A 21,096-nucleotide genomic window follows, 5' to 3' on the forward strand; every position below is an offset into this window, starting at 1 on the left:
GATTAACATAAGAATTAAAAAAAAAAGATTTCTTAGAACATATATATATGTTCTATATATGTATAGAATAAAAACATATAAAATAAAGAAACAATCACATAATGAAAAAAATTGACAAAATAGATCTCATCGATATTTAAAGGGAAAAAAACTTTCGCTTTTTGTAAGACATGTTAAGAAATTGAAAAGGAAAAACACAGACAGGGAGAAGACATTTTTCAAGACATATCTCCGATAAAATACTTGAAGCCAAACTATGTATAGAACACTTACAATGTAATTCAAAGATAACCCAGTAAAAGAAGATTTGAACAGACCTTCAATAAAGAATTTATTACGAATAGCAAATAAGCACATGAAAAGATGCTTGACATCATCAGTCATTAGTCACAATGAGAGGACACTATGTACCCTCTCCAATGGCTTAAATTAAAATGACTGAAAATGTCAAGTGTTAGTATGGATATGGAGCGGCTGGAACTCTCACATATCACTTGTGGAAATTTAAAATAAAACAGCCACTTGAAAAACAGTTTGGTAGTTCCTTAAGAAGTTAAATACCAGTTGCCATAAAACCCAGTAATCCTATTCCAATAGAGTCACCCAAGAGAAATGAAAACATCTCTCCACACAAAAATTTAAACTTGAATATTCAGAGCAGTTTTATTTACAATCGCCACAACTGGAAACAACCGAAACAACTCATCAGATTGTGATATATCCATTAAATGAAATACTACACGGCATAAAAAAGGAAACAATTGATACATGCGACACATGAATAGGTTTCCAAAGCATTATACTATCTGAAGTCAACCAGACAAAAAAAGACTTCAGAAAAGTACAGTTCCATTTACATAAAATTCTAGAAAAAGCCAAACTATAGTAAAAGAAAGCTGATCAATGTTTGTCAGGGGCTGTGAGTGTTGACTGCAAAGGAGCATAAGGAAATGTTTTGGGGTGATGGAAATGCTTTACATCATGTTTGTAGTGGGAGTTCCACAGCTCTATATATTTGTCCAAAGTCAATGGATTCTACAATTAAAATAGATGAATTTTAGATTCTATAAGTTACAGGCCAGTAAAGCTAAAATAATAATAATAATAAAGCTTCAGGAAGGTTGTTCACCCAAAAAAGAATAAATATATTCAGATGCATAGAATACACTTCCAATCAAATGTGATACAGTAAGTTTATCAAAAGGCCAGTGTGCATTAATTAATGACAAGTAGAACTTTACTACTTCCATTTAAAATTTAAGTTTTGGGGGTGCCTGGCTGGCTCAGTCAGTAGAGTGTGTGACTCTTGATCTCGGGGTTGTAAGTTCAAGCCCCACATAAGGGGTAGAGATTACTTAAAAATAAAATTTAAAAAAATAATAAAATAAAATAAAGTTTAAGTTTTGATATATGAAATTTGATATCTTAATAAATAATTGTAGACATTCAAGTTAAAATAATAACTGAAGAAAGGTCAATGAGTTAAATTACTGAATAATGTCAATATATTTTCTCTTTTGACTTTTTTGTACCAACCGTTTTTTAGTCAGTCAGAGGCATTCATTTACTTTAAGGATGATGATAAAGGTTGTTATAGCAGGAATTCAAAGACAAAGAGCTAATATTCAGATTTGACTTTCAAAAAAGAAATTTTAAATTTAAAGCACAGAAGAGACTTGAAGACTTGGTATTACTGAAGAAAATAAAACAGTTTTCTAGATTTTTATCTATAATTAACTATCAGGATACAGCTCTGATTGACTGAAGACAGAGGTAGAAAGATCTACCAGGCTATAGCACAGGGGAAACATATAGAAGCCTAGGGAATAAATGGAAAAGGTGGGCTGGAGGGGAAGAAAGAGAAACACTGAAAGATTCAGGGAGATAATAAGAGTTAGAGCACAAAGGACAAATACTACCATGGTCACTTTGCTCCTTTTGAAATCTGTAGGGCTTTGGGGGCCCATGGAAAGTTCTCAATAGAGAAAGGGGCACCTGAAGACGAAGGGTCTATATTGTGAGGGGGTTGTCCCCTATACAGCTTGGTGCCCTCTAGACAGCACCACCAGTATCCTGAGTACAGCACTCAAAGAGGGAGATGGCTAGATACTTAAAGACATGGCAACACTTCCATTTCTCCAAGGCCTGTATAAGGAATGTGGGAGACCCAGAAAATGTCAAGTGCCCTGGTTGTGGGACCCAGGGACTCAGAGAAGGAAGGATCTGCAGAGACCCAGGGTTGAGAAAACAAAAGACTGCAGGATGCAAGAGCTTTGATATTGGAGGTTATTTTAAGAATGAGGGAACTCTAGGTTGAAGAGATAAGATGGCTTGCCTGAAGTCACTACAGTTAGTAGGTGGTGAAATCAAGACTCTTGTCAGGTAGATTGTCCCTAAGCACACACCCCTTCAGGTACACCCCTTACTGTACACTTACAGCCATTTCTTGGTGCATATAGTCAATTGTGAAGATGGAAAAAATACCCGAAAAATCACTTTTATCTCACACAATTAGTTTTGTTTTGTTTTTTTTCAATCATCCACCATAAGAATCCTAGAAGGCTGGAGATGAATTCTAGTCCATATCTAAGATTGAATCTAAATCAGTAGCAGAAGGCTCGGTTCATCATGCTAACTAGAACTTGCCATCAAGTATAGTGGAGCAGCCTATTTATAAAGAGATAAAGCCATCTGAGGCAAACCTTTTATCTCTTTCAAATATAGTATAATGTGGGAGAGAACACAAAGCTACTGGCTTTACCAAGAAACCTCTTGGTGACATCCCTCTTTGCCTCATCTACTCAGGGGGTACTATTATTAAAATATTGCCCTGCCTCTAAAGCCAGTGGGTCCCCATCCTGCTTCTATGTTACATGAAGACACAACTATGCCAGGAAGTTTCAACATTACACAGAAAAGAGACAAAGCCATAGGCTTTTGTTACGGCTAAGAACATGATCCACCAAAGTTTACCCAGGTCTAGCAACACTGGGGCTCAAAGCACGGAGGCAGAAAGATTTCTGATATTTACCTACTTGTAAGTTACAGAAATGCTTTGCCCTCACTGAACATAAGAAATTCATTACCATATCTTGACTGGAGGAGAGACAGGTGTAAGACAAATCCTAGGCAGGATTTAGAAGCAACCAGCCAACAAATATTTATTAAGTGCCTACCATATTCTAGGCAATCCACAGACAACATTTATCCTTGGTATCCTTCCATTTTCATGTTCCTATCCTTTATCGTGGGGCTTCAAATGCCTATTGCCCACTTGCTGACCTAAGTATTCCCTGAGACTCCTACTATTTTACTTCTTTGATAAATATTTTAACTACATTAAGGAATTCCATAAAAATGAGCACATTGAACATGACTCTCTTTAACAAATGGGAAAATGTATTTGCAAAAAAAATATTAAAGTGAAAAAAGAAATCCCTGATATATATAAAACACTTATAAACAGATTTTAAAATACTGAGTCTCAATAGTCAAAATAAACAGTTTTACATATGCATATGCACACACACATGCACACATACATACAATGTTAAAAGCTCACAGTATTTGAATAGGCGAAAAAATTAATAAAAAATAAAGCAACAATGTGATGCTGATATTTTGTTTTTCACCATGTTAAATCAGCAGGTTTCTTTTCTTGCTTTTGTCCATTTGTTTTAATGTGAGTATTCAGTGTAGAAGAAGGTGAGCAGCTATTCTGATATACATTGGCATAGCTCTTCTGAGAGAAGCCACATTACAAATGGCTTAAAACAAACATAATTGTTGTAATAATAACATTTTTGAGACTCTATTATAGGTAATAAACAAAAATTTAATTAAGATTGTACACAAAAATATTTCAGATTATGCTGATTTCTTTAAAAAATAATGGCAAATTGAAGTGAATCAAATTGTCCAAAATTAAGGAAGTGGTACATTTATGTAAGACTATTCTGCACATATTTAAATAGCTATTTATAAAAAATGTTTTTTAACATGAAGATATACTCATATTAAGTATAAAAATGGTTTTAAAAATTGTACTTAAAATAATAGCTCTGTAAAGTATACTTTGAGTAGTCTAAAAGGATATATGTTAAAATCTTAGTATCCCTTGCCCTCTAGGGTTATGGGAATTTTTTCTGCTTCTTTATACTTTTTAAATCTCCCAAGCCGATCATTTCCGCCATAAAACTGCTCCTTACATCAACTCTCATTTCTCTTTTTGGCAGCACCTTCCTCCCAGGCAACAGATGCAATAACTTAAAATTGACATTGTAACATCTCCTCTTACAGGCAGTAAATTAACTGCCAAAACTTCTTGGAAAATACTCAGTTGGAACTTCTACTATTTCCTCTTTTCTATATTTCACATTTTACTTCCTTTTCTTATGGATTAATGCAAAGGCTTCCCAATTCGTCTCAGTACCAATTTCACGTTTTTTTTTTTCCAACTGATCTTCCTACTACTTCCTCATTAATAATTTTAAATTATAGTTCTCTCCTGGCATCATAAAATGAAGAAAAGCACACATGCATGGTTATATATTACATATATACTGAAATTGCATATAAGATAAAATATACCTATTTTTACATTTAAATATTAATGGTTAAATTTATATAAAAAGTTCAAAATATGGAAAAATATGAACACTTAATAAAAAAGGGAGAGGCAAAGGACTTTATAAGAAATTTATAATTAAAAACACATACATATAAATACATCCATATACACATTCAGTGGTCCACAAACATTTTGAAAATAAAAAGTTCACTTTATACATTCCAGAGGAAATTCATAAAGCAATATGGTATTTCTCCTACCCCCTGACAAAATTGAGGGGAAAAAAAAAACTACTAATAAAATAGGCTGTGATCATGAAATCAGTGTTGTCCAATGAGACCTGAGTAAACTCCTTCATTTATGTTGGTTCATTCATAGCCCCCAACCAGATTCAGGGAAGAGATCAGATGATCTTGGTAAAAAGAGAAATGTGGGGAAAAAATCTAATTTTCAGAAATAAGTGAGTTGTTTTTCATGGGAAAGTTATAACTGAAAAGTCTGATGAATCAAGAAAAGAATGTAACATCTCAGGATTAGCCTTTAGTTCTTTCTGCTCGAGGAGAATTAGTATTAAAATTTAGACAGGTTAAAAGCAACAGAAATTCAGAACTCTAAATTGGTGATTTCTTTTTAGAGAATAATGGATAACTATTTCTTGGTGAAATTCCCTCCAGTTTTAAGTGTTTATATGGGTATATGTTTACACTGAGAGATGATGTAAAATACATTTCTTACACTGAGTTATGGCAAAAAAAAATGTTCAAGAGCTACTAAGAGAAATTCTTGCACATGGACACTGAGAGACTTATAAAAGAATGTCTATAACAGCTCAATTGTAATAAAAGAAAGCAATTTGAATGTTCATCAAAGTATCATGGTATAGCAGAGAATATGTCATGTGTTTTGCAAACCACTTTATTTTCATACTGGGCATACTGCCATCTGGGTGGGACTACATATTTCAGTTCTGTCTAAAATGTGGGAAAATTTGTGTACATAAGTTCTAGTAGTGGTCATAAATGCCTCATGCAGTGACCTTCTCCCCCAACCCCACTCCCTGTTCTTCTCAATCTTGGTCTCTATTTCTCTCTCTCCATCACATGCATACATAACATTCATGGTGGAGACTACCTTTGAGTGACCATAATAGAATAAATTACAATGCAAGGGCATCCCCACAGGGAATTTTGGTTTAATTTTTTGCTTCTAAAATAGGTAGTGGATTCATGGACTTTTTTTTTTTTTTACATCTTCCTTCTTTATACCTTAAATATATTTTATATTTAAAAACATTTTTTTTAATTTTATTTATTTATTTTACAGAGAGAGACACAGCGAAAGAGGGAACACAAGCAGGGGGAGTGGGAGAGGGAGAAGCAGGCTTCCCGCGGAGCAGGAAGCCCGATGCGGGGCTTGATCCCAGGACCTTGGGATCATGACCTGAGCTGAAGGCAGTCGCTTAACGACTGAGCCACCCAGGCGCCCTATATTTAAAAATTTTTATGTCTACTTAGTATTTCATATTTTTAGAGACAAGTAACTGAAAATCAGTCCAATTATTGCAAAATAGGAAAAAAGAGTTTCCAGTCAGCAATTTCTCCAAAAGAATTTGGCAAGAGGGAAGATCACCAGGCAGACTTTCTGCAGAACCATACTATGCAGCCAATAGAAATTGCAACAGAGTTATTCCGGAGAAACAAAAGAATATTAATCAAAGGCCCATTGAAATAATTAATTTAACTTATAGTTCACCTAAAATTGAGGAATCCAGAATTATCTGCTTAACTGAGATATGGTTCTTAAAAGGAGGAATATAAGTTTGCTGAATCTGAAAGTTCCTATAAAACACATCTGGATGGACATGGCTGGAGAATATTTTTCCTTAGAAGTTTTTAAAGGGGCACCTGGACAGCTCATTCGGTTAAGTGTCTGACTCTTAATCCCAGTTCAGGTCTTGATCTCAGGGTCATGAGTTCAGGCCCTGCATTGGGCTCCACAGAGCCTACTTTAAAAAAAAAAAAAACAGTTTTTAAAATAGCAGATGGAATAATAACACATTAGAACCGAATGAGCCCTTAGAGACTCTAAATGAAGATTTTCAATCTTGCCTACATATGAGAATCATCTAGGCAGTTTTTTTTGTTCATTTGTTTTTGTTTTTTTAATTCCAATGCTTGGGTTGCACTAGAGACAAATTAAATCAGAATATCTGAAGGTGGGACCTAAGCATTAGTGTTTCTAAAGATCACTGCTGATTTCACTGTTTAGCCAACATTAGTTCCATCATTTCACAGTTGAAGGGTCTGAGGTTGTAAGAGATGGACTGCATTCTATAAGGTTCACTCAGCTGGTTAATTGTTCTCTGTCTTATTCCCGGTCTTCTGTCTCTCCCCTACCCTTTTTTAATGTTGTTATTTCCCTGTATTTTAAACATTTATTGACACCTCTTCAAGTTCCCTTGGTCTCACCTGTTTCTTACTCTGGCCACCTGGACCTTCACACCAGGGCAACATGATGGTGCCTGACCTCAGTTCTGCACAACACATCACTTACTTTCTGCCCAGGAGCTTTTCAAATGACATTGTAATAGTGAACCCCATTGGAATCCTCTTGACATTCACAAATGCACAACTTGAAAATGCTGAAAAATTATAATACCATGGGTGATCCTATGACTAAGGGGGAATGTAAGCTGATAGATTTGCTTTCCCTTTTATTTCCCTATATGGATAATCTTGAGATTCATTTCATATGCCTCTTTAGGCAGACCTGGAAGCTCAAACAACTAGTCACCCGTAGCTCTGGTCAACTTCATAATGCATCTTTGTTCTGCTCTCCTTTCTTTCCCGTTTACCTGGCCCTCTCTTCACCTCTTTGGATGTCACTCCCCCCAGTGAAGTATGACAACTTCAGTTTTTGGTTCAGGCTCTACTTTCTGGAGAATCCAAGTAGAGGCATCACATTTCTTCCATTAGATATAATCATAATTTCATAGTCAATGCTCAATTTTCATGTTCTGGAGGCTTTGATGTTTTAATGATGCTTCATTAAACATTAAAATATCAGCATCACTAACACCATCAACTTATGGTCCTTAATGTATACGCTCTTCTTCAAAAATCTCAATAGAATGAGTGAGATATACTTGGGGCCTTCAGACCCTGCCATACTGATTTTCTGGAGAAGGTGAAGACAGTAGAGAAATGCCAATAAAAAGTAAAACATACTGAAAAAAAAAATAGGAGAGCAATAGAGAAAAAGTGATTAGAAGATGAAAGTTGGGACGCCTGTGTGGCTCCATCAGTTAAGCGTCTGACTCTTGGTTTGGCTCAGGTGATGATTTTGTGGGCTGTGGGATTGCCCCACATTGGGCTCTGCACTCAGTGGGGACTCTGCTTGAAGATTCTCTCCTTCTGCCCCTCCCCACACTCACATGCACATTCTTTCTTTCTCTCTCTCTCTCTCAAATAAACAAATAAATCTGAAAAAAAAAAAAAAGAAGATGAAAAGCACCTGAAGAAGAGAACAAGACCATGAAGAACTTGGAATAAGAAAAAGATTGGTGAACAATGAGCGCTTGGTATTCAAACTACTCTTAGAGCAACATTTCATTTTCCCATATCAGTTCAATTATCATCAGTATATCAAAGCATCTTCTTTATCCCTCTCTCTATTAACTATATTCACATACAAGGTATTTACTCACTCATTCTATACTCATCCAGCATCAATTGCATACCAATAATGTTCTAAAAACGCAGATAATAAAATTACTACATTCATGAGATTGGGAGTAATTATTGAATTTCTACCAAAATCCCAAAACAATAAGGGCTAGGACCTTACACTAAATATATATGACTAACAGGGTGCCTGGGTGGCTCAGTTGGTTGGGCAACTGCCCTCGGCTCAGGTCATGATCCTGGAGTCCCTGGATCCAGTCCTGCATTGGGCTTCCTGCTCGGCAGGGAGTCTGCTTCTCCCTCTGTCCCTCTCCCCTCTCATGTGTTCTCTCTCTCATTCTCTCTCTCTCTCAAAATAAATAAAATCTTTAAAAGAATAAATAAATAAATAAATAAATAAATAAAACTAACAGGTAGATAAAAGGTGGATTATCTGTTCTTCCAAAGACTATCATATGCATATCTGGGCACTGTATCCTTACTTGTTCCTATTCCTGGATATATCCACACCTATACCTGGCTTACTGGTCCTCATGAACACATCATCTTTCTGGTTAACATCTGTCTGGAACTTACCTCTATTTTCTCAGTCTTCTGTTCCCAAATCCCTGCCTCTGAAATTCAAGGACTTATTCCTCTCCTGGTAATTCATGGCCCATATTTTTCATTTATCCAACAAATACTCCTTACTATATGAAATAGATCTGGTAATAAAGCAGATGATATGACCACACATTTCATCCATTCATTGAGTCTTTTTTCTAGTGGGGGTGTCAAAGAGAGATGAAAAAAGGAATAAGTAAGCTTAATATGGATTACAATAAATAGGACAAAATAAATAGTAAATGCAGGAGCTGATTTTATAAAGATGAACTAGGGAAAGCTTATCTGGGAAAGAAAATGAGACCAAAACCTCTCAGAGGAATCTGGGAAAGAAGCTGAGATCTAAGCAATGACACTGAGTCAACCAGGCAAATGTCTAAGACAAAACATGGCAGAGATAAACAAGTACAAAGGTCCTGAGATGGAAAAAGTTTTGATAAATTTCAGGAACAGAAATGGAGCCAGTGTAGCTAAAGTCTGGTGAAAAATCAGGGGAAGGACATAAGAGTAGGTTGGAGAGATTATAAATTCCAGATCCTTTAGGGTTTTGTAAACCATGCTATGGAGTTTAGATTTTATTATAAGAACAATAAGAAGCCTTTGGAAATTTTTCAGCTGAGAAGCAAGATGGCCTGGTCTATTTTTGAATAGATCACTCAAGTTGCTCTATGGAGAAATATCTGAAGGAGAACAGAGAGAAAATAATCAAACAAGTTAGAAGACTGATATAATCCAGGGAGGAATTGAAAATGGTATTCAAGAACAGTGTTTAAGATAAAACCATGACTCTCATACAAACAAAATGAACACGTGTCAAAGATGGTATTTAATTCATTAATTAATGAAGAAAACAGTAAGATGTTACAACTAATGCAAAAGAGAAGTCAAAGAATGTATTACAATATATACATGTACTACATGTATTACCAATCTGCAATGCTGAAATTAATTTCAAAGGCAACAGATGCAAAACTGGCCAATATCCACAGGACAACAATTGCATTTGTCTAAGAATCATATGCATTACTATCAGTTTTCTACAATTTAAAAGAGTTGTAAAATAGCTCAAAAACTATAAGAAGCACAGATGACCAGGAAAAAATGTACTAAACATCTGGTAATCTTTTTTGCTCATTTCTAAGTCTTTCACAATTGTTCCTGACAGGAGCTTGCACAAGGACAGTGATAGTGGATAGAGAAAGCTGTGCTGAATTATAGATGTGTTTTGAAGTCTTCATGGATTGAACTTGCTGATGGATTAGAAAGGCATGTGTGTATGAGCATGTGAAGTGGGCAGGTAAGAGAAAGAGAGGAATCAAGGTTGACTCCTAGATTCGTTAGCTAAACCTTGTTCCTATGGCTCAGTCTCACTGGATACCAGACACCAGCTAAACTCCTTCACTGGACTGGGACATAGAGAAGATATCGTCATAAGCAAGTTCTAAATTAAAGGCTTAGCTAACTCTAAAAGGGGAAGAGGTCGGGGTGCCTACGTTAAGTGCCTGCCTTTGGCTCAGGTCATGATCCCAGGGTCCTGGGATCGAGCCCCGTGTTGGGCTACCTGCTCAGCAGAGAGCCTGCTTCTCCCTCTCTCTCTATCCCTCCCCCTGCTTCTGTGCTCGCTAACTCGCTCGCTCTATCAGATAAATAAGTAAAATCTTAAAAAAATTAAAAAATAAAAGGGAAAGAGGGAGGGGGCCCCTCTCTGAAGCACCAATGTTGTGAACATTTTCTAATCATCCCATATGGAGTTCCAGCTAAGGACATTAAATACAGCATAGTAGGATTTGGGGACCTCTCAATCTACCTCAGTCATCAGTGAATCAGATGTGCAAGTTTTGATGTCAAGGGGTTCTGGGTATTTTAAAAATCCCTATTTGAATATGTTACTGAAGGCTGGGGCTGGAGTATGGATTGGGGGGGGCGGTTATCTACAAAAGAACAATAGGCCAAACGGAGGCACAGTAGCTTATGTGATGTAATGGGAAGGGTGGACAAAAGCACCACCATATGAGGCACTTAGAGTGGGAAAGTCAGGAGGGTAAAGCTGAAAATATTAGAGACAGCAGAGACAAGTTTGGTCCACTTTAAAAATCACTAAGAGTCAGGGGCACCTGGGTGGCTCAGTCGTTAAGCGTCTGCCTTCGGCTCAGGTCATGATCCCAGGGTCCTGGGATCGAGCCCCGTGTTGGGCTCCCTGCTCAGCGGGAAGCCTGCTTCTCCCTCTGCCACTCCCCCTGCTTGTGTTCCCTCTCTCGCTGTGTCTCTCTCTGTCAAAATAAATAAATAAAATTTTTTAAAAATAAATAAATAAATAAATAAATATCACTAAGAATCAGTACTGGCTTATTATAGCCCTCTTTAATAAGGGGAAATAAGGATCATGCCCATTTTAAAATATAAAAAACTTGTTAATAATATGTTCTATGATTTGCAGAGCCAAAGAAAACAACTACAAAGCAATGTCTCCAAATGTTACTAGCAATGGCCTCTTGTGTGAAACTACTGGTAACATGATTTTTAAATTATATTCTGTACTTTTCACAATCTCTCTAAGGAGCATAATTATAAGAAAAAAGAAACAACAGAAATATGATCATGGATAACATGGCAAAGTAAGTCAATAATATGTCTACTCAGTTGACTTTTGTATCTCTTCCCTAAACTGTGCAGTACAAGATTGAACACATAAGCCAAATCCAAATAAGGCCTATCCTTGAAATAATGGTTAGTCCCCAAACAGTCATACCAGATTAAAGCTAATCATATATTGTCTGTTAGCATCATGAATATAAAGAGATGAAAGAAAAATAATACTGCTTCCCTTTTTTCTCTCCTTCATAGGTTTCAATGAAAAGAATTTTGCCTGGAGACATGTTCCAAACATTTATGAAGGCACAATATAATGTATGATCCCAAAGGAACTCATATCCTCTTCCTATATAGCAAAACTCATTTTTTATTAGTTTCAGGGGTAGAATTTAGTGATTCATAACACCCAGTGCTCATTACATCAAGTGCCCTCCTTAATGCCCCTCACCCAATTATCCCTTCCCCCACCCACCTCCCCTCCAGCAACCCTGTTTGTTCCCTATAGTTAAGAGTCTCTTATAGTTTGCTTCCCTCTCAATTTTCATCTTATTTTATTTTTCCTTCCCTCCCCTATGTTCATCTGTTTTATTTCTTAAATTCCATATATGAGTGAAATCATATGGTAGTTTGTCTTTGACTGACTTATTTCATTTAGCATTAATACCTTCTAGTTCCATCCACATCATTGCAAATGGCACGATTTCATTCTTTTTGATGGCTGAGTAATAGTCCTTTGTGTATATCTATAACTATATCTATATATCTATATCCACACCACTCTTCTTTATCAATTCATCTGGGCTCTTTCCATATTGGGGTTATTGTAGACATTGCTGCTATAAACATTGGGGTGCTTGTGTCCCTTTGAATCACTATGTTTGTATCCTTTGGGATAAATACCTAGTAGTGCAATTGCTGGGCCATAGGGTAGGTAAGTATATTTAACTTTTTGAGAAACCTCCATACTGTATAGTGAAACTCATTTTAAACCTCCTAGGTGTCTGTCCTAAGCAATTTAGTATAAGTTTGAATTCCAGTAAGAGCTCCTTTCTGGGACTCTAACTGAGGAAGATATGATTGTGACACCATCTCCACCCTGTTGGCCCTACCAACTTTCTGGCCTTAGCTCACCAACGTAAAAGGCAGTTTGCCTCCTGGACTGGGTCTTCAGATCCCCAGGCTTCGTAAGACCTGACTTGTACACATTCCTGCGGGGACAATCAATGGGCAACATCCTGATTTTCTACCACACCCCCTGGACCCAGGCACTTCCCAGCCATGACAGAGAAGCTACAATTTTGCTAGCTCATCTTTGTGTTACAACTTCTGCACAGTCCCACCTTTTCCATGCCCTCCCAACATCCATCCACTTATTCTTATTGACAAGCTGTGCACTTGTACCTGTTTCTCTAATGGAATTACTAAGTTGTAAGAGACACATCCAAAGCTCTTCAAAATTCTTCATATTTGAATAAAGGTTTATCTTCATGTTTTGGAGGCCTCCAAAATGTTGAACCAATCTGCTAGTAATTTTAAAGAAAAGAAACGTGCTTATTACAAAAAGTCTGTGAGTTCTTAAAAAAGGCATCAAATTTGTTTCTGTCACGTTGTCAAGACTCAAGTAGGGGCGCCTGGGTGGCTCAGTTGGTTAAGCGACTGCCTTCGGCTCAGGTCATGATCCTGGAGTCCCGGGATCGAGTCCCGCATCGGGCTCCCTGCTCAGCGGGGAGTCTGCTTCTCCCTCTGACCCTCCCCCCTCTCATGTACTTGCGCTCTCTCTCATTCTCTCTCTCTCAAATAAATAAATAAAAAATAAAATCTTTAAAAAAAAAAAAAAGACTCAAGTAGACCTGGACACAATGCAGCTTGATCACCTCATGCTAAAGACGAGGAAGCCATGACGGGCACAGTGAGAACTGAAGGCATGTGCTTTTATTTATTTTCTCTCTTGCATCAGGGACACCCACAGACAGAGAAGATCACAGCAGATCTGAGAAGAATCTCATGAAGTCCACTGTTCTGAATATTCCAATATTCCAATACTACTTGTCAAGGATGCCTGGAAAGAGGCACTGAAGGGAATAGCAATGAATATGAAAACCTTAGAGAAGAGAAAACAACTTCCTTACTAAAATCGAAATCATCCTAAGTTTGATATAACTACCACTAGGCGGGGAAAGGCATTTAATCTACGCAAGAATGACTCCAGACGAACTAAGTGATGTTAATCCTTTGAGAGAGCAGGTGGTGGTTATTTTTCTCACCTTTGATGTCAACTTTCTGGAGCAGTGTGTGTTTTGGTGGTGGGGGGGGGATCCCACAGTGCTATCTGCTCAGACTTCACAGGGCAGTCTAGGCGGCGTCATATGACTGCCGTGTCACTGAAGTCAGTTGGGACTATTCTGGTCTCTGCATACATGGCCAGGCATCTGCTCCCTAGGCTGCTTAGATTGATGACTCCCTGCCCCCACTGAGATTCTGAACACTGAATGAGGTGGTAGCCCACTAATTGTCCAGCTCTGCTTCTCCATGGCCAAAGAGCTGTTTGAAACACATATGGGCCTTCGTCAGTATTCCCAACCCTGCAAAGCTTAATAAAAGCAGCCTGCATAGCTGTCCTTTTCTGAAATCTTTGAACTATTTTTTCCCAAATGTTCTTAATTAATTTTGTAGTCTAGACTGTGAAATCTCAGTACTCTCCAATCTGCTGCATCTCTTCTCAAGATGCCTAGGCGCATTTACAGAAAACATCAGTCATTGGTTGATTAGATTTGTGATAAGGTAACAAGCTCCCACAGTTAACTGCATTCTCTGTTTCTTACTTTCTAGGTACTCCCCAGCCCTGGACATTTCTTCCCTGTTTATCTCCTTGTTCTTTCTTATCTACTCTCTCCACACTTCCTCCTAATTGCGGTCACTAACTCACTTCTTATTCTCTGCATTCTGAAATAATAAACACTCTGTAAATTCTGAAATTCTGTAGCAAAGATATCAATATGATCATTATAACTTGTCCTTTTCCAAGGTGGTTTTGTGAGTGGGTATGTGTGTGTAGTTTATGTGTACCTGAGAGAGAAGCCCAGCTGTCATGAATGATCCTCTGTCCTGAACTGAGTTCTCCATTACCCCTTCTGCCTGGAGAGGGCCTGAACCCAGATCTATCGAACGGATTACAGGTTTCAGATGTGACTTTCTGAAGATACGCAGCCACAGAGGGCCTATCCTTGTTAAGCTAAGATGCACAAAAGATTTGTTTGCACTCTCCCATCTTGCTGTCTCCTGACATTTATTTCTCTCCATCCAGGTACCCTGCTGCTCTCTGCTGTTCTCCACAAGTCCAAATCTCCCCTCTTGGTAGTGTGCCCAGCACCACACTAAGCAACATTTGGTACTTTCCAATGAGCCTTCTCCCAAAATCAAACGCCCACACATTTAGGCTACAGAAGAAAAATGTCCCATTCATCTGGTCCACATGGGAGTGTGACAAAGTAATAACATCCACTTGGGCAATTGTATGTTTGCTAATTTGGTAATTGTTCCAAATGGATGATGGTTTCAAAAGGTCTCTAGAAAAATATTTCAAAAAATACTTTCTAGAGATCCCTTAATTTTGGAGGCAGCTACCTCTTCTGACTGCACGAGGCGTTCTCTAACATCAAAAAATGCAGAACAGTGAAATGAGGTGGTGAGTACTCTTTAAAAAGCAGATGGAGTAGTGGTCGGTCAAATGCTGCAGTGGCCAGAGGTGATGCATGGCAGCTGTCAGAGCTCTGAGACACCCATTAAAGCTTGGCATTGATTACTTTTAATATTGATCAGACTGTTTCTACCAGGGCTATTTACTCACAAAAAACATTAATCTAGGGACCACCTTTTTTTTAAGTTGATTCATTTTTTTTTCTAGAAATAAATCTAAGTCACCCTGTATTTGAATGTTAAGAATAGAGACCGTAAAATATATTCACTAAATTAACTAAAAAATTGTAAAAGCAATTTAGTCTCTTGATCATAACAGAGTGAGACAAACAGGCAAGAAGCTAAGAGGCAAAGATGCAAGAAAGAAAAGATAGAGAGTCAGAGAAAAGGAAAAAACAAAAAACAAAAAACAAAAACAGGTCCAAAAGACAGAAACAAAGAGATATACACCAAGGAGACAATGCCAACAGGTTCAAAACATGTACCCAATAAGGAGGGAGAAAGACAAGAAAAGCTATATATAGCACGCTCTCTCTCTCTCTCTCTCTTTATATATATATATATATATACATATATATACACACACCTGATAACACTGTGTATGGAGGACAGATTGAAACAAAAGACACACATGAAGAGACACAATAGTGGCTTTGTATTGCTTCCACTCGGCTAGGTTGAACTACATTTCCCTGGCTTCCCTTCCCTGTATCTTTCCATTGATGGTGAGCTGCAGAGCCACTCTGATTTGGAGGGTGGAAGTAAAGTGGCAACATCGGTGTGGGTCATACAAATTGTCACTCATCCTCTGGTTCACCTCGTTGGTGTAAGTCAGGGGCAGGGTCTACAACAGCTCCACCTTCTCCTGAATTCTCCTCTTGCTTTTCCAACGTGTGTGTGTGTGTGTGTGTGTGTGTGTGTGTGTGTGTGTGTGTGTTGCTCCAGGATGAAGGGAAGGGCCTGGCTTCTGCAGGAAACCTTTGCCATCAAAGTAAAAGGAAGTAAGAACTGATGCTTATGGGTGCCAGCTTGTTCTGCTCTCCTCCACTTCACACCATCTTCCCTTTTCCATGTAAACTTCAGTCTTTAGCATCAGACACAAGGACAGTGGCCTCACAATGCCTGTTAATCAGCTTCTGCTATTTCGTATGGTCAAACCTCTATAATAAAGCCTTTAGTATAAATATATGAATGAATGAATGAATGAATGAATGAATGAATATAGCTCCTAGCAGTTCTGCTTTTCTGATTGTATCCTGAGGTACACAGGCTTAGTATAAACGACCAAAAATCAAGTTTCTAAAAGTTGATAGAATGATACTCCTACTGTTTAACCTTTAAGAACTAAACCTGCTAGTTTGTATACACCTCCCTATGTCTAAGAGAATTTAGTTCAGAACCGGATTCCTATGCATGTAAGTTCCCCCACCCCTAATCTGACAATGTATTTATTTTATCAATCAGAATACGAAGAGGGATTAACTAGAAAAAATATCCTCAGCTAATTAGAATCCTCCTAAGACTTGCTTAGATAACATCACTACTAACTTTACTTCTGATTAAACAGAAAAGTATATGACAGGAGTATTTTAAAAATGCATGTTCTGACAGTTAATATTGAAATGGTGTATCTCATCATTTCTAATTTGCAGTCCTTAAGGTTTACTGAGTCACCCAAGTCATCTTTCTTGTTTGAGTCATTCTTATGTAAATGGATGTCATTTGAAATTTACAGAATTTAATTATAATTTATACAGTGCCAGGTAACACTGACCATAAATGTTTCTTCTTTGTGATATGGTCAACAATAATAAAGCTCCTATGGTCAGATATGGTAGTCAAGAGTCTTTACACAATTTTTCTTGCATTGGCAAATTACATTATATTTTCTGAAAATAACACCTGCCTACTTGGAATTGTCTTCAGCTTTCCTGGGAGATAAACTAGCCACATTTGAAAAGCTCAGTAGCACATGTGGCCAGTGGCTAGTATATTGGACAGTGCAGTTCTAGTGAGTTTGTTGGAGTGAAGGGAGTGGTAACATGCTTATATGCAGTCCCCTAAGCAACTGAGGTGAAATCCACCCCACCTCATTAGAGAACAGGCAAGAAAGGAGCCCATTGGGAGCCAAATTGGGTTTGTGAGGCCTTGCCCAGGCCCATTGTAAAGTTGCCTGCACAGGCCTGCTTTGGGATGTCTCTGACCGCAGACCTCTAGGAGGTGGTCAGGGGCTGACCAAGCCAACCTGAGATCCCTTCCTGACACAAGCAGGCCCAACTGACACCTGCAGAGAATCATATATATGGCTTGCACTGAGCATGTTTAATGCCTCTGGGCAGGAGTTGTTGGAGAGCAGGAAGGAGCAAAACTGCAGAAATCAGGCTCCAAGGACACGTGAAGGTCCAGAAAGGCTCATCCTGCCCCAATCCAGTATGTTATACGGCAAATGTGCCCAGAGTGCTGGAGAATTGTGTGAGGAACAACAAGGTGGAAGTACAGTAAAGTGAGGGTCCTTCTTAGGATTTCATTCCTCTGGGAATCCAGATCTCAGGTTGACTCCAACAGCAATAGCATTGGCAGTACCTTCTCATCAGTGAGTGTCCCTTGCCATTACAATGAACAAAGCTTATACAACGACTACAACTACAATAGGACACATTTACTAGATGCTTAGCATGTGTCACCCACAGTTCCAAGTCCTTCTACAAACATTTTATTTTACAAGATAAGTATTCTAATGCTCATTTAAAAGATAAGGCAACTGGGACTCCAGAGTAACTTGTTCAAAGTCACATGGCTAGAGTAGAGAACTGAAGTAGGAGCTCTGTACATATGATCCCAAAAGATTACATTAGAGATTAAAAGCAATATAGAAGTTGCAGTGGCCTAAGAGTAAAAGGAGATTCTATTTAGGTGGAGAAGTTGAAAGAGACCCTTTTTCTTCCAATACATTGTAGCTGTTGTAGAGCTTCGTAGTAATAGAGTTGAAGCTGAAAACTTGGTTACCTAGCTGGAGACCACATGTCCCAGCCCCCCTGTAGGCAGATGAGGCCAAGTTCTCAATAGTGATATGTGAACAGAAGTGGTATGTGTCACTTCCTGGCTAGAGCCTTAAGCCCATAGAGATGCTTCTGCTTTCTCTTCTCTCTTCCACTGGCTGAAACCTGAGCATGCCAGTTATTCAGTTTTGACCATAGGTATGACGACAGTGCCCTATTTGAGGGCAGAGTATATCTCAGAAAGAACTTGATTGTCACAGTGACCATGAGGATTAGAGTTGTTCGTCCTTCCAAGACCACTCACTTCAAAACCATTACATGAGAGAGAAATAAGCATCTATATTCTTAAACCTTCTATTTTGGGGTTTTTTTTATAGTAGCTTATTTCAGCCCTTTATTACACAGAAAAAGCTGACGTTGTCAACTTAGGGGTATGCATGCAAGCATTGCAGTTGATGGAGAGCCCACCCTCTCATCCCTATCCCCATGTTTCAGCAACACAACCAAACCAATACACTGAATATCTACCACTGAAAGGAGACCTAGAGGACTTTCAGTGCCCAGAATATTTGACAGTCTTTTCTTTTCTTATGTCAGCAGGAGTGACTTCAGAGCCCAATTATGTCTGTCATAGGTAATTTAATAAATACGATCAGAGATGAACTATGTATAAAATCAATTTGTATTCCATACTTATAAACAAATATAGTGAAATATACCAAGCTATACGGTAAGCACACATAAAAACAATTATGCTAGGGTGCCTAGCCTAATGTTAAGAGATGTTTTGCTTCTTAGTTCATAGATTTCCATAAGTGTAAAGTATTATAGCCACTATCGACATGTGGAGAGATTAAATGTAAAACCATCCGAACAACTTTGGAAAAAAAGTAAATTCTGCACTCCAAGTAACTGAATAGGGCCATACAGTACTCAACTAGTGTTAATATAGTGCCAGATAACAAACAACTCTAAAGTTCTCACTTGACACTTCCACTAACACTCCACTGGTCAAAGCAAATTCCTATGGCCAAACCCCACATCAACAGGCAAGGAAATTTAATCACATAGCAGGAAACACTGCCAAGTTACATGGCAAAAGACATGGATATATAATGATATAACACTGGAAGTAAAAAGTTGGAACCAACAATAATCCAATTTCTCACTAGGTGAGTATAAATGTAGGTTTATCTAATCATAAGACTCCGTGTACTTTCCCTTGAGTCACATTGCCCTGAAATGTTATTTTATGTTTTCATGTATGTGTCCCCACTTAATCTTAACAATATTCTTATGAAGTAGTATCACTAATTCCATTTTATAAATGAGATGCTCATTAAGGTTGAGTAAGTCAGCCAATGACAGAAGTTACGCCATGGCAGAAATGAAGTTCAAATCAGTTCTCTTTGAAAAAGTGCTCTTTAAAATGTGAAGGAATGAAACTATTTCATAACACTTTTCAGTGTGTCCCCAAAGACATTCACTTTATGAACTACTCAGAAAGCCTTTCTGCAGCAGTTACTGTGTAAGGGACACCACACAAAGCATGAACACCACAGCAAGGCCTTAGTGTAAAAAAAATCAACGAATACATAACCTTTCATTTGAGCTCTATGTCCATGTCAAGTAAATAACATCCTCAGTCAATTAAAATCATTCATGTCTTGCTTGATGAACAATAATCTATTTGACAGCATTATAATAACTCCCAGTTAAACAAAACCTACTTCCTTTCAGTAAATGGTGTCTGTTTGGTTTTTTAATCATTTCCAAATGGAATGCAAGAAGTTCCCACGTGTGTGCTTATTAATGTAGGTTACTTCAAACCTCATTTTATGTGTTCTACCAACAAAATGGTGCCACCAGTTGATGTAACACATTTTATTTCTCCCAAACTAGTTTTCCCTTATTTTTTATAATTTTATTTTAAAGAAATTTCCACAGTATGTTTTCCTCTCATTAAAAACATATTGGGGCACCTGGGTGGCTCAGTCGGTTAGGTGTCTGACTCTTGATTTCAGCTCAGGTCATGATCTCTGGGTTGTGAGATCAAGCCCCATGTTAGGCTCCGTGCTGGGCATGGAGCCTGCTTAAGATTCTCTTTCCCTCTGCCCCTCCCCACCCAACTCTCTCTCTCCGTCTGTCTCTCTCAAAACAAAACAAAACAAAACAAAAAAAACGCATTGTATAGAGAGAGTACTCTGAAGCAGGTGTCTTCCATTTATCAGAACCACACACAGATCTACTCAATGATCCCCACTTTTAATAAAGTACCAGGCTTATGAGTTTCTATTAATACCACAATTTTAAAAGAGAAATAAGCAACTAGGAAAAGTCAATTGCTTTATACATAACTCAATTTTTAAGCTCCTAAGAGGAGCTTTCTTTTATTTATGTATTGTATCATATTGATTGATTTGCAGATGTTGAACCAACCTTGCAGCCCAGGGATAAATCCCACTGGGTCGTGGTGAATAATCCTTTTAATGTACTGTTGTATCTTATTGGCTAGTATTTTGGTGAGAATTTTTGCATCCATGTTCATCAAGGATATTGGTCTGTAATTCTTTTTGATGGGGTCTTTGTCTGGTTTTGGGATCAAGGTAATGGTGGCCTCATAAAACGAGTTTGGAAGTTTTCCTTCCATTTCTATTTTTTGGAACAGTTTCAGAATAGGTATTAATTCTTCTTTAAATTTTTGGTAGAAATCCCCTGGGAAGCCATCTGGCCCTGGGCTTTTGTTTTTTGGGAGATTGTTGATTACTGCTTCAATTTCCTTAATGGTTATAGGTCTGTTCAGGTTTTCTATTTCTTCCTGGTTCAGTTTTCATGGTTGATAGGCCCTTTAAGTAGGATACATCTCTATGAATGCATCCATTTCTTCTAAATTATCTAATTTGCTGGCATAGAGTTGCTCATAATATGTTCTTATAATTGTTTGTATTTCTTT

General features: G+C 37.9%; 2 long non-coding RNA genes across 2 annotated transcripts in view; one reads left to right on the plus strand and one right to left on the minus strand.

Annotated features, from left to right (window-relative positions):
- LOC145722560 (uncharacterized) overlaps window positions 1-14,423 on the plus strand; it is a 31,538-nt gene extending 17,115 nt beyond the window's left edge. The window contains exons 2-4 of the long non-coding RNA XR_014146901.1: window positions 11,294-11,471; window positions 11,701-11,763; window positions 14,278-14,423. This is a non-coding gene — a long non-coding RNA (uncharacterized LOC145722560). The remainder of the gene's footprint in view (window positions 1-11,293; window positions 11,472-11,700; window positions 11,764-14,277) is intronic.
- LOC145722562 (uncharacterized) overlaps window positions 1-21,096 on the minus strand; it is a 347,599-nt gene that overhangs the window by 322,169 nt on the left and 4,334 nt on the right. The window lies entirely within an intron of this gene.

This window comes from Leptonychotes weddellii, chromosome 7 (genome assembly GCF_054177405.1).
Source record: "Leptonychotes weddellii isolate Sample4059 chromosome 7, ASM5417740v2, whole genome shotgun sequence".
Taxonomy (NCBI): domain Eukaryota; kingdom Metazoa; phylum Chordata; class Mammalia; order Carnivora; family Phocidae; genus Leptonychotes; species Leptonychotes weddellii.